Source organism: Pelmatolapia mariae, linkage group LG3_W (genome assembly GCF_036321145.2).
Source record: "Pelmatolapia mariae isolate MD_Pm_ZW linkage group LG3_W, Pm_UMD_F_2, whole genome shotgun sequence".
Taxonomy (NCBI): domain Eukaryota; kingdom Metazoa; phylum Chordata; class Actinopteri; order Cichliformes; family Cichlidae; genus Pelmatolapia; species Pelmatolapia mariae.
The window spans coordinates 66,414,445-66,427,888 of NC_086229.1; the positions used below are offsets into that span (position 1 = coordinate 66,414,445).

The following is a 13,444-nucleotide window of genomic DNA, read 5'->3' on the forward strand; positions in this document are numbered from 1 at the left end:
CAAGTTGCTGTTTGACTAGTTTGGCCATCTGCCTGTCAGACAAGTCTGCAGCATACTCCCTACCTAAGCTTCATAGTGGCTTTTCACAGAGACATGGAATAGGTTCTTCTCATGTGACTAAACTGTTTCAAGCATGCATAGTGCCTTTCCTTATTGATAGGTTCAAAATGGTGGCTGCCAACTCGGGTTAAAAATGTCTCATTTTGAGATAAGATTAACAAGACTTGGTCCTTTTGAATGATTAACTGCACCCGTTTGACCATGTAAAAGTTAAAATTGGCAGAAAGGTCTTTCGCCACATACAGTGGCTTGATACTTTTAGCTACTTCCCAAGTGGTCACAACAGTTGATATGCATGTTTAATTTGACACATTTTATGCTGGAACTGTCCCACTGGGACCACCATTAGGAGTACACTGGCTTGTGACCCCCTAAAACTGGGTTTATGTCTCCTCCTAGTCTTGAACAGAGGATGTTTCATGTGTAGGGGTAATGTGATAATGTGATAACCAGTGTTGGTCAAGTTACTTGAAAAAAGTAATCAGTAACGAATTACTGATTACTTCTCCAAAAAAAATAAGTAATCCCATTACTTTACTGATTACTTATTTTCAAAAGTAATTAATTACTTAGTTACTTTTTAAAAACACGATTTACAACCTGAATACGTGATAAAGCGATAGCTTTTTCAGCCCAATTTTCAGCCACTTTTTCGGCATAAAAAAAAGTCTCTTTTTAAAACTTGTTTTATTAGTTTTAATCTTTTAACTTTATGCATCAAGCAAAAATTAAATTATATGCAACATTCTCTGACTGGAAGAAATTTGTTTAACATTTAAACCTATTTTCTGCACATTCCAGCATATAAAATATTTTTTGTGTGTGTGTGTGTGTTTACACTCACTCTTTCAAATAGATGCAAGTAAAACACAGCAGAAAATAAATAAAATCAAAGACTAGCGGTCCTGTTGCTCTATTTTCACCTGTAAAGCAGGACTGGGGTAGGCGGAGGTTTACCCTGGTGCAGGTGTGCCGCAGCGGTCAGTTGAAGAATCCGCGAGTTTCTCTGTGAATTTCCGTGGTACGGAAATACGTGGTAGCGCACTCGGTGTTTGCTTGGAAGTTTAGGGGGTTTTTTCACTGTAAAAAGGCGTTTTCTTCCCACGCACAACGGACACTAATGTTTTTGTCACTTTTTATGGAATCAAACTCAAAATAAGGTCAGTACTTCCACGCTTTAAACGCTGCACGCTCATACTCTCTCCCGCACTTGATATATTATCCATTGTTGATCTGCACACAGCTGTTGTCACGAACGTCGCACTCGCTTACGTCACTGTCATGAGACATTCTCGCAAAAAAATCACGGTTTTAGTAACAGTAACGCAGCGTTTCTACGGGAAAGTAACGGTAATCTAATTACCGTTTTGCAATTGTAATCCCTTACATTACTCGTTACTTGAAAAAAGTACAAGTAACGCATTACTGCCCATCTCTGGTGATAACCACCTAAATTAATCTCATAACAAGGATATAGGGATGTAGTTGTAAAGCAGTGCTCTTGTTTCAACCACAATACCGAGAGAATCACAACACCAGTCCTTCTTAACCAACTCTTACCTGTGGCTTTTAGAAGCTGTTTGTCGACAGCAGTAGATACATCTGTCACACTGGTTGGTTCACACGTGATTGTAGGTTAGAGTATGTTGTACATTAGACCGTGCAACAAGAAAGAGATTATTAATATATTAATTAATCCCTTCGACATAAAACGCAATACAAATTACCTAAATACTTTGACATATAGAGATGTATGAAAGACAGAGCAAGTGACAGTGAAGCGTATTACTCCTCACCTCCCACCCACCCCTGTTGCTTGTCACGTGCTTCATAATGTTGTGATGTGGACATTTATGTGCTTTCTGTGCAGAGGAGTTTTTTTGTTTTCTGTTCTCATGCTGTTCTCCCATAGGAGCCCAGCATGAGTAGAGGTCTCCTTTTTCCCCCTTGGACCTGCCCATTGTATTGTACATTTCAGTGTTTCTCCGTAATACTACCAACCTGTCTCCCCATGTAATGTCTTTGTTGTGTATGTAAAGTTGTGGGGGGGGGGGGTCCATTTCACTTCAAGGCAACTTGCATGTGACAAATAAAGTTTTCTTGAAATAAAAATGATCATAGACAATTAATTCATAATAGAGAGCCAGTCATATACAGTATGATCCATTAAATCAAAATTGCAAACATTTGTCACTGCGCTGTGCTGGTTCCAACCTCTTTTTAAAACCACGACAATCATTTCAAACATTAACCCACACACTTTCAACAAGTTGGGTCTCAGTATCACTGCTAGCAGTATGAAAGATGGTTTGGACAAGATAAAAAAAACAACCAACTTAACAAAAGAGTTAGTTTGCCTTCATTTTTACAGTCACACAATATGATTCTGTCTGAAAGCCTTCGAAGCCAGTCAGAGTAACTGAAGCAAAACTACAAACCAAGAAGACAGGAGACTGTCATTTCAATAATTGCTGTAACACAAATTATCAATTAAAAGTTTCTAAAATACAGTTCTCAGAAATACTTTAAAAATTGTTATGAATTTAAAAAAGTTGTAATTATAATCGCTACATCAGTTTCCCCTCTCAGAAGATCAAAGCCTCAAAAATGCATTCACTGTTATAGCTGGTGTGTTTAGGCATAGACCCAAAAGCAGAGACACAAGGGACAGGGTTAAAGTCTAACACAAAGTGAGCCAACAACGAACAGAGGGAGACAGAGTATTCAAGTACACAGAAGGGTAATGAAGGAAATGGAAACACCTGGGGAAACACAGCTGACATACATGAAGATGACGCCACAGGTGAAGCAAAACTAAACACACTGAACATGGAAATACAAAAATTTCAAAATAAAACAGGAAACATGGAAAGATGTCGACTGTACAAGCTTGAAAATAGGACAAGGAACACACAGACAAAAAACTCATAACAGCCTGGGGAGACCAAACGATACACAACAAGAGGAACAGCAAAACAGCTAAGGGGAACGAGACACAGACATAACAAAAAATCATACAGATAGGACAGAATATGACACATAAACAAGGGAGCTTGGATGAAACTTTAAACAAAACCTAACTAAGACATACTAATAATACACTTGAACTTAACATTACTATAATACATTACAAGGAATCAAAAAATACAACATACACTAAAAATGCAGACCCAGCCCCCCGACATTCACAAAAACCGAGGCGACTGTGAAATGCAGCAACAAACAAGAAACCTCCCCCTACCACGGACCAAACTCTTAACCTTCACTAGAGTGAAACTATTGTTGCCACCTCATGCACCACATTATGCATGCACTTCCTTTTCAAGACAAGAGACCACTGAGCTGTCTAGTGGCACTGGTTTTAGATATATGCATGATTCAATTCTTTTTTATTTATAGACCCAATATATATAGTGTGTTGTTAGTTGCCTCAAGTACAATAGTACAAAGAAAACAGAGACTATCCCAACAGCCTTATGACCCCTTATGAGCAAGCAGTTTGGTAACAGTGGAAAAGAAAAACTCCCTTTTGACAGGAAGAAACCTCCAGCAGAATCAGGTTCAGGGAGGGGCAGCCTGATTGGTTGGGGTGATGTGAGGAAGATTAAAAAAACATGGTGTAGAAGAGAGTAAGAGATAAATAGTAAATGATGATTAAATAAAGAGGTGAATAAACATGAAAGAAGGAGAAACACAGCCTAAGTCTGTTGCAGTAACTAAGGAAGAATTCAGAGTCACCTGAACCAACCCTAATAGTGGGTTTTATCAAAAGGGGAAGTTTTAAGCTGATTCTTAAAAGTAGCGAGGGTGTTAGTCTCCCAGATCTAAACTGGGAGCTGTGCATGAATGTACATGGATTTATGAATGAAGAAGTCCTGTGGTATACTGAATTATATTTATATTTTCTCTTAATTGTATTCGTTATAACTTTCCACAAAGAAAAGAAGTCAGTCCCCCACCAGTGCCCCACAAATGAACCAATAGAGGAAGGTCCACTACATGGAAAGGAAATAGTTCTCACCTCTGTGTTTGAACCAATAGAAAGCTGGTGCTCAGAGGAAGAGGGCGGGCTTTACTTGGTGTCAGTGACAGAAATGAAAAAAAGCTCAAATGAGTGAGAAGGACGATGAAGGAAACATCTGTGCTGTGTCTGCTCTGTAAGTAGAATCTCTGTGTTTGTTTGAATTCTTGTACTTTGACTGTCTGCTCTCCTGATAACTGATGATGGAGGAGAAGACATGAAAAACAAATCAGGCTGAATTCAAGTTCAAAACACCACGAGAACCAACTGCAGGTCTGAACTGACTCTTTATCTTTGCTCAGGAGTCGAGGAAACACAGCAGGCAGTGAAAAGCTCAAATCATTCACTCATTATATCAACACAGCTGCACAGTGGACACATTAATCTATTGTGTTATTTAAATGCAGTGGAGAGTTTGTCTATAATCACACTGTACTTTTTGCTCATAATTATAATGATCACTTTAATAGCTGTTTTTTTATATAAAAAGCATGATGAGTTCAAACTGTATGGATACATTTATGTCACTAACAAATATAAAATAAAAGCTTGAATGCTGTTATATGATAATAAAAAGAAAAGGTTACTAAATCATATCTAACAGTACAGGTGTCATAGAGATGTAGTAATTAGCATCCGTGTAGGTTTCCTCTCACAGTTCAATGACATGTTTGGTTAACTGGTGATTGTAAACTGACTGTGAATGTTAACATTTTGTTGTCCAAACTGTGCTTGAAAGATGACAGCTAATAGAAAATGAGCAGATATATCAGAGTGATGAGTTTGTGTGTTTGTCAGCTGTTTGTGTGGAGTTGTTCTTTGTGTTCACCTCAAATCAACCTGAGTGTCATTTCTCTTTAGTTCTGATCTCACTGCTGAGCTGCACAACAAACCAAGGTCAGTAACCTTCTTCTGTCACAGTTTAAACCTGAGAAATGCTCACTGACATGACCTGATTGGGTTCATGTTTCACAATGGATCGTATATATAGAAGTGGGAAATGAAAAATTAAGCAATGCACCATGTTAACAGCTATGTCAGATCTGACAAAAGTAAAGAGATCATCAGTTTCTCATTTTAACCCTCACAGCTCGTCTGACTGTGAGTCCCAGCAGCTCTCAGTTCTTTGAAGGAGACTTTGTGTCTCTGAGCTGTGAGGAGGACGACAGCTCTGCTGGATGGACTCTGAGGAGAAACACAAGCAAAGGACAGAGGACTCAGTGTGGAGTTGATTGGGGAACAACAGTTGGTTCAGCCAATTGTTCTTGTAACATCACCAATACCTACAAATCAGACAGTGGAGTTTACTGGTGTGAGTCCAGAGAGGGTCCCATCAGTAACATGGTTAACCTGACAGTCACTGGTAAGCTGAGTGTGTGGAGTTAGTGTTGATGAAGCTGTGTGTAAATGGATGAAATGCTGTAGTTTGTCTCTGTGTTGAGGTGGATCAGTGATCCTGCAGAGTCCTGTCCTCCCTGTGATGGAGGGAGATGACGTCACTCTGCTCTGTAAAACAAAGACCACTCCCTCCAACCTCCCAGCTGCTTTCTATAAAGATGGCTCCCTCATCAGGAAGCAGCCTACAGGTCACATGACCATCCAGCATGTTTCCAGGTCTGATGAAGGCCTCTACAAGTGTGACATCAGCGGTCATGGAGAGTCTCCATCCAGCTGGATCACTGTCACAGGTGACACACTCACCTGTCTGTGTTTCTGCAGCTTTCAACATTCACAATGTGACGACAACTTAATGACTGTGTTTGCTTTATTTTAGGGGAACACACCACCACACCTCCACCTACATCCAACTCTCCTCCTGTTCTCTCTGTGTTGTCATCTGTTGGATCAGTGTGTGTTGTGGTTCTACTGGTGTTACTGGTTCTGCTGGTGAGAAGATATGTTCACAGGAAACCTGAAGGTGAGACTCAGACTTGTCAGAATAATCTACACATTAATTATGATTTTCATTATGTGTGTGTGTGTGTAATTGCAAAGAGATTTTCTGTGGGTGAATCACAGGTACCTGGTAACGTCCAAAGAAAATCCTAGATTTTCAGTCACCAAATCTAGAGTTCTCCTTCTTGGACAGTGCAATAGCACAATTAACCAGAGAGAAATCCAAAGTTATTGTGAGATAAAAAAATTTAAATGCTTTAAAAATCTCCACAGCACAGAGTCTGTCTAGAGGTCCAGTTCAGCTACAGCTGCCTGTGTCACCATTCACCTGTCAGTCGAACAGACCACTCCCCCAGTAACACAAACATTTAGTGTTAATACAATTTAAGATGGTAGAATATTTACTGTAGATCGAGTCATTCCTCTCTGTCCCATGGTTATGGTGTCTTTGTGTTCCTCTTTCATGTTTCTTAGGTAATAGTTTCTTATATAATAGTTCATCATGTTGGCATTGGCTAGTACACACGTACAGTAGTTAAGCTCTACTAAATATTGATGGAACAACTAAAAATGCACTCCTGAAGAGCTTTGGGGCCAGGGACTATTTCACAAGTCTGCCACTAGAATGACCAGTAGCGCTGGTGCCCATCTAAAAATGAGAGTCTCTAAGTGGTGTGGGAAAAACTAGAAAACAATAAGCATGTAGACATCTAAATCAGTCTTTAAAGTTTAACTCTGTGCTTACTGAGTCTACACTATGCTCAAGTGTGTGTTTGTGGTCTGTGGTTAATTTTACAGCTCTGCAGTCGTATAGTTTCCTGTTTCTCTTCTTAAAAAGTCACCTGTAGGTGTTGTTCCACAGAGCTCTTAGTATTAAAACAATATAAGAGAAAATGTAATTACGAATAATTTTTCTAACTGAAATTCAATCACTGAACTAAACTATTAAACTTTGTCTTTTAACTTTGCATTAAATGCATTATATGGCTCCTTTAGAAACATTTATAATTACTTGTATTTCATTAGTCCCCGTACTTCTGAATCTATATTTTATGTTTGTTATTTTCTAGTTTTGTGACTTTCTGAAATGTTGACTAAATGCAGTCCCCTGATGATAATCTATCATGTTTTCGGTGTAAACTTTATTCATCTAGACACTAAATGTAAATTAAAATCAATGACCCACATGCTTTTTGTTTGAAGAGTTCTCCAGTAGCAGAAGTGTACGACCAGTTGCAATTACGACTTCTGTGTGTGCTTCGTGTACAGGGAGGGTTTCAATTGCAGTGGATTCAACAGTGAGAACAGAAGATGTCAGTTATGAAGAAATCATCATCATCAAAGAAACTGAAAAAAAGTCAAAGATGAGAGGTACAGCTGCTCTTTCTCGCCATCATGGTTCTTCACAGCTTTAACACACAGGCTTTAGTTCAGGCTACACGCTAACATTAGAATGCTAACACGCTGTGATAGGCTCAAAATCATCTTTTAAAGAAAAACATGGCTGAGTGTTTGATTGTCTCTATCAGAGGCAGCGGAAGTGTATTACTTGAAATTAAAGGATACAGTGATATTGCAAAAGCACATGTTTAGTGTGATTCATAACTTTGCAATTTAAAATCTCGAGTTATAATCTATCAATTTGTCCACTTTAATAATGGGGATCAAATATTTAAAACCTCAGTTAAAAACAATCCTGTTGAGACAGGAAGTTTATAGATTAAAACACAATAAAACAGCGTTATCCAATCAACATACGGCAATTCTGTGTTAGCAAACTCTCAGGTAAACTGTATAATTTAGCTAAGACCTTTCCCACAGCCTGAAGCATGAGGAATATTGATATATCCGTGATCTACAACGCACACTTCATTTGAATGGATACTTTTGATTTTCCATTAGCAGATGTCAGTAAGGAAAGCCAGTTTCTGCTTGTAAACAGCTCATTTAGTAGTTGTGTCTGTTTTGCCTTGTGCATACATTTATCAGGCAATTCTTTATGTTTTTCTTACTCTGGTGAAAAAATTATAAAAATGTCCTTAAAGGTAAAGAAGTAAATTAATACAATATAGGCCAAATCTATTGAAAGACCAAACCCATGTCTGAGCAGTCGCTACAATCTTGCATGCCTCTCTGCAGCTTTCACGCAGCTTTCAGTGCACACCCAATCCCCACCTCCACAAACACTGTCCCACACCACCTGTAATGAAGGAATAAAAAAGAGACACAAAATATTTCTGTTTTGTTTGGCTCAAATATGACACATTAGCAGTCGTCTTTTGGCCACAAGTACACCTTAAGTAGGTCAGCTCCTTGGTGTGTTGTGACTTTTGGCAGTGTGATAACTGAGCTATAAATCTAGAGGTAGCCCAGATAAGGCTCAGATGGGCGTTCTGTCTGGAGTTGATACACAAACAAATTTCAGGGTGAATAAATATGATATGTACAAAGAGACAGACCAAAGACACCAAGCACCCTTTTGTACAAAGCATTAATCTGGCTTCAAGTTGTTCATGTAAAGCCACAGCTGCTACTTCCCGTTCCTGTTTAGTTCTAGTCTGAAGCTGATGAAACGCTTCACCACAGAGAGTTCTGGTTTGGCCGTTGACAGTGTTCATGTTGTGAAAATGACTTGTGCGTTTATGTGAAGTGTGTTAGACGACACTGACAGAAACTGGCTGCTCTGTGGTCACTGCTTTCACACAGACACATACAAGGTCTCTGTACTCACATATTTTTCATCACAGGCTTTAAGAAGTGAAAATAGAAAACAGTGAGAGGCTGCCGCTAATTATAAATGTTGTAACTTCCACATTAACAAAACCCTCTGAAGGGCAAAGGCTATACTAACACTTTAATGTTTTCTGATTTTTTATAACAATATGCTGACATCAGCCTGTTTTTGTAACAACACATTGATTTTTGACCTTTGCATACTAGAGTTGTATAGTTTTTTTTTCTTTACCCATATGATTGGAACAGAACTGGCTGAAAGCTTCTATTATCTGTAAAAACTTCAAGAACTTGCAGTTGTTGTATTTAAAGAATAAATGTGTTGCGCAGCTCTATTAAGGCCCTTTCATATGATTTATTATTTAATATGGTTTCTTGAAATATATTTTCAAAGTCAAGACACTAATAATGAAGGTTAAGGTCACATACTTAGCCAGCTCACATCCTCATGTTCTCCAAGGCCTGGCATAGTTTTGAAGTTTGAAGAAATCTTCTCCTTTGTGTGAGAAAGAACAGGACGAGCACTGTCAGAGCTACAAACAGACCTCCAGCAGGCAACTGGTTTGAATATCTCTGATCAAACAATCAGAAACTGACTTTATAAGGGTGAGCCTTGGGCCTGACCTCCTCCAGTTTAGCAACACTGGTTTGGAGGTGTGTCAGTGATGGTCTGTATCCATAAGAACACACAGATGTTTACAGGCTAGGCAACAGCACTCTGATTGCCACTATGTATTGGTATTTGGTTGCATTTGTGGGTTTTAGGCCATTGTTTTTGTAAATCCTTTCAAGGTGACTCAGGTTTGATGGTGATTATCTGGGAAAAAACATATTTAAATTGTTCCAAGTCTGGGCTGTGGCTAGAATGCCCTATAACATAGAGTTGTCCTTTAGCCACCACAGTGTTGTCTTTGCAGAGTGCTTAGGGTCATTCTCGTGTTGGAATATTTTCTCTTACTGCACTGTTAGCCAGCAACCAGTTTATCTCAGACTTTAACTGAAATTAATTTGAAACTAAATAAAAAGATAATACAACCAATCTCCAAAAGTTGAATCTGTTCATCTGGACGTAGCGTTTTGTGGGAGAAACGTTTCGTCACTCATCCAAGTGACTTCTTCAGTCTCAGCTGACTGCAGCTTTCCCCAAACCTTATAAACAGTACATTTGCATAATGACTGAAACCAGCCCACTGAAGGAACAATGGGCTGTGAGGTCAGTTCCTTAATCATAATTATGCAAATTCCCATGACCATTGATCAACAATCACTGACCAAAATCCACTGATCAAAGAACACTGATCAATGGCCATGAGTACCATTCACAGAGAGTTGGGGAATGGCTGCAATCACAGCGTTGTAAGATGGCGAAAGATGTACCCTTAGGCCCCCTCCTCGATTCAGAGATGGTCTTTCCCTCTTCACGTAAATGGCCTCCTTGACTCCGCGCTCAAACCAGCGTTCCTCCCTGTCCAGGATGTGTACATCCTCATCATTGAAAGAGTGTCCACTGGCCTGTAGGTGTAAATAAACTGCAGAGTCCTGGCCTGACGAGGTGGCTCTTCTGTGTTGTGCCATCCGCTTCGCTAGAGGTTGTTTGGTTTCCCCGATGTATAAATCCTGACAATCCTCCTGGCACTTAACAGCGTACACTATGTTACTCTGTTTGTGTCGGGGGACCCGATCCTTGGGGTGGACCGCAGCGTGTTTTGGGGTTTAAAAGCCACAGAGACACAGTGTTTAGAAAAAATGCGTCTCAACTGTTCCGATACTCCTGACACATATGGGATCACTACAGGTTTTCGCCTGGGCAGCGGTTGTCCAGGTTGTCCAGTAATACAACCAACTACTAATTATCAATCCTCCTATCCTTTTGGGCTAGAGTACCACCTGGACAGGTTGCAGGCTAACACAAAGAGACAGATAACCATGCACACCTATGCACGATTTAGAGCTTCCAATTAACCTATCCCCAACAAGTGCATGTTTTTGGACTGTGGAGGAAGTACCGGGAAACAACACACACAAAGATGGGGAGAACATGCAACCTCCACACAGGAAGACCACAGTCTGACGGTGGAATTGAACTTAGAATCGTCCTGCTGTGAGGCAACAGTGCTAAACACTGTGCCACAGACCCTCAACTGCAGTTTGTATTATGGCAATTTAACAAACATAACTTGTTTAAATAAATCCGCTCCTGTTGGTGCTTTATTGGGGCATGGGTGCTTTCTTTTACACAAAACTGTAGCGTTTCACTCAGCAGATCACAACATTTTTACTGATTATCTTAAAAATGGATGGGAAATGGAAAACACTGTGTTTCCTTTGTATCATTTCATCAACTACAGCTTACAGTAACTGTGATGTAACAGTTTAACTTTAGGTTTTTGCGTTCATTTTGCAAGGTGTGAAATGTGGTTACGTTTTGGGCATGCTCAAAGACTGCAGAGTTGGGTTCAAGTCTGAGACAAACATTTCTGTGTGTCATTCAGCCTTAGCTTTACCTTGAAAAAGCTGTGTGATTTGCATCTCTGCTGGTTCCCAGTAAAGTCTGAACTGGGACTGTGTGTGATGCAGAGAGGTGGAGATTGGAGGTCTTGACTGAACTACAAAGCTTGTAATCATGTTTCCTGTTGTTTGAACTGTCTGTGTTTCTATTCAGACTTTAAACCAGAGCCAGACGGCATCTACTCTTTACTGAAGTAGTCCACCAGTCCAACCAATGACGTCCAGCTGTTGGTCTCCAACTGGTCCCCCCAGCACCTCAGACCAGAGGACATCCACAGATTTTTATATGTTTTATGTCTTTTGTCTCTATTTAAATATGTATTTTACAGTAAAATCAACGATAAGAAAATAAGTATGTTAATATATTTGCGTGCATCAACATTTCCACTTATATTTATTTTATCTTTGTGTTTCTTGTATAAAGTTCTCGATTGTTTTCCTCGTGTGGTTCTGTGGGTTTCACCAAAGTGTCAGATGGAACATTTGAGTTGTTCTGTCTGATTGTGGTTAACTGCTACACTCCTCTCTTCAGGGCAGAAAACAAACAGAAAACATTAGACGACAACCGCAGACTTAAAGCAATAGGAACATTGTTCAGTGGTTTAAAACTGCATTGGAAATATCTGTAAAGTATTTGTGAGATGTAGATTCTTCTTTAACACTTTGTTTGCTGCTTAAAACACTGGGAAGTTTGGAGTCACCGTGTCTGACCTTGTTCTCAAAAAATTGTTGAAGTGTTTTAGTACGGTTGAGTATTGGAACTCAATGAAGCCTCTATGGAGACTAACTTTATATATAGTGAATTAAAAAACAAAAACATGTGAATTTTTGTTACTCAGAAAAAACAAATCTGAAGAAGTATCATTGTGAGGCATTTAAAGTCCAACATCTCCCTCTAGTGGTCATATATAAACCATGTGTGAGGATGGTGTTAATGTAAAATGTGAATAATACTGTTCCAGTCAGTCATCAGTGTGTCTCTGCACAGCTGTAATTAAAATGTGTTCAGAGGGCCTCAGTGTCTGAATGGTTCCAGTTCAGCTCCATAACAGCAGCGTCCCTGGTTTGATTCCTGTGTTTCAGCTCATATCTGCCTCTCTCACTGAGGGGGACATAACTACATGGAAAAGAAATAGTTCTCTCCTCTGTGTTTGAACCAATAGAAAGCTGGTGCTCAGAGGAAGAGGGCGGGCTTTACTTGGTGTCAGTGACAGAAATGAAAAAAAGCTCAAATGAGTGAGAAGGACGATGAAGGAAACATCTGTGCTGTGTCTGCTCTGTAAGTAGAATCTCTGTGTTTGTTTGTGTGTTTGTCAGCTGTTTGTGTGGAGTTGTTCTTTATGATCACCTCAAATCAACCTGAGTGTCATTTCTCTTTAGTTCTGATCTCACTGCTGAGCTGCACAACAAACCAAGGTCAGTAACCTTCTTCTGTCACAGTTTAAACCTGAGAAATGCTCACTGATATGACCTGATTGGGTTCATGTTTCACAATGTAAAGTCTAACAGATTTCAACTCTCACAGCTCGTCTGACTGTGAGTCCCAGCAGCTCTCAGATCTTTAAAGGAGACTTTGTGTCTCTGAGCTGTGAGGAGGACGACAGCTCTGAGGGAAAATACAAGTGCAAGACTCATTGTGGAAGTACATGGGGAAAACCAGCTGGTTCTTCCTTTAACACCTCTATGATGCTTCATGACAGTGGAGTTTACTGGTGTGAGTCCAGAGAGGGTCCCATCAGTAACATGGTTAACCTGACAGTCACTGGTAAGCTGAGTGTGTGGAGTTAGTGTTGATGAAGCTGTGTGTAAATGGATGAAATGCTGTAGTTTGTCTCTGTGTTGAGGTGGATCAGTGATCCTGCAGAGTCCTGTCCTCCCTGTGATGGAGGGAGATGACGTCACTCTGCTCTGTAAAACAAAGACCACTCCCTCCAACCTCCCAGCTGCTTTCTATAAAGATGGCTCCCTCATCAGGAAGCAGCCTACAGGTCACATGACCATCCAGCATGTTTCCAGGTCTGATGAAGGCCTCTACAAGTGTGACATCAGCGGTCATGGAGAGTCTCCATCCAGCTGGATCACTGTCACAGGTGACACACTCACCTGTCTGTGTTTCTGCAGCTTTCAACATTCACAATGTGACGACAACTTAATGACTGTGTTTGCTTTATTTTAGGGGAACACACCACCACACCTCCACCTACATCCACACCTCCACCTACATCC

The 13,444-nt window shown here is 40.0% G+C and overlaps 1 protein-coding gene and 1 long non-coding RNA gene across 2 annotated transcripts in view; both read left to right on the forward strand.

The window, feature by feature from the left end:
• The window catches only part of LOC134623883 (CD226 antigen-like), an 83,685-nt gene that overhangs the window by 13,856 nt on the left and 56,385 nt on the right, over nt 1-13,444 (forward strand). The gene's annotated exons all lie outside the window — the stretch shown is intronic.
• On the forward strand, nt 5,897-11,938 carry LOC134624744 (uncharacterized). The gene is made up of 3 exons (XR_010093641.1): nt 5,897-5,999; nt 7,247-7,348; nt 11,373-11,938. It is a non-coding gene; the product is annotated as an uncharacterized LOC134624744 (long non-coding RNA).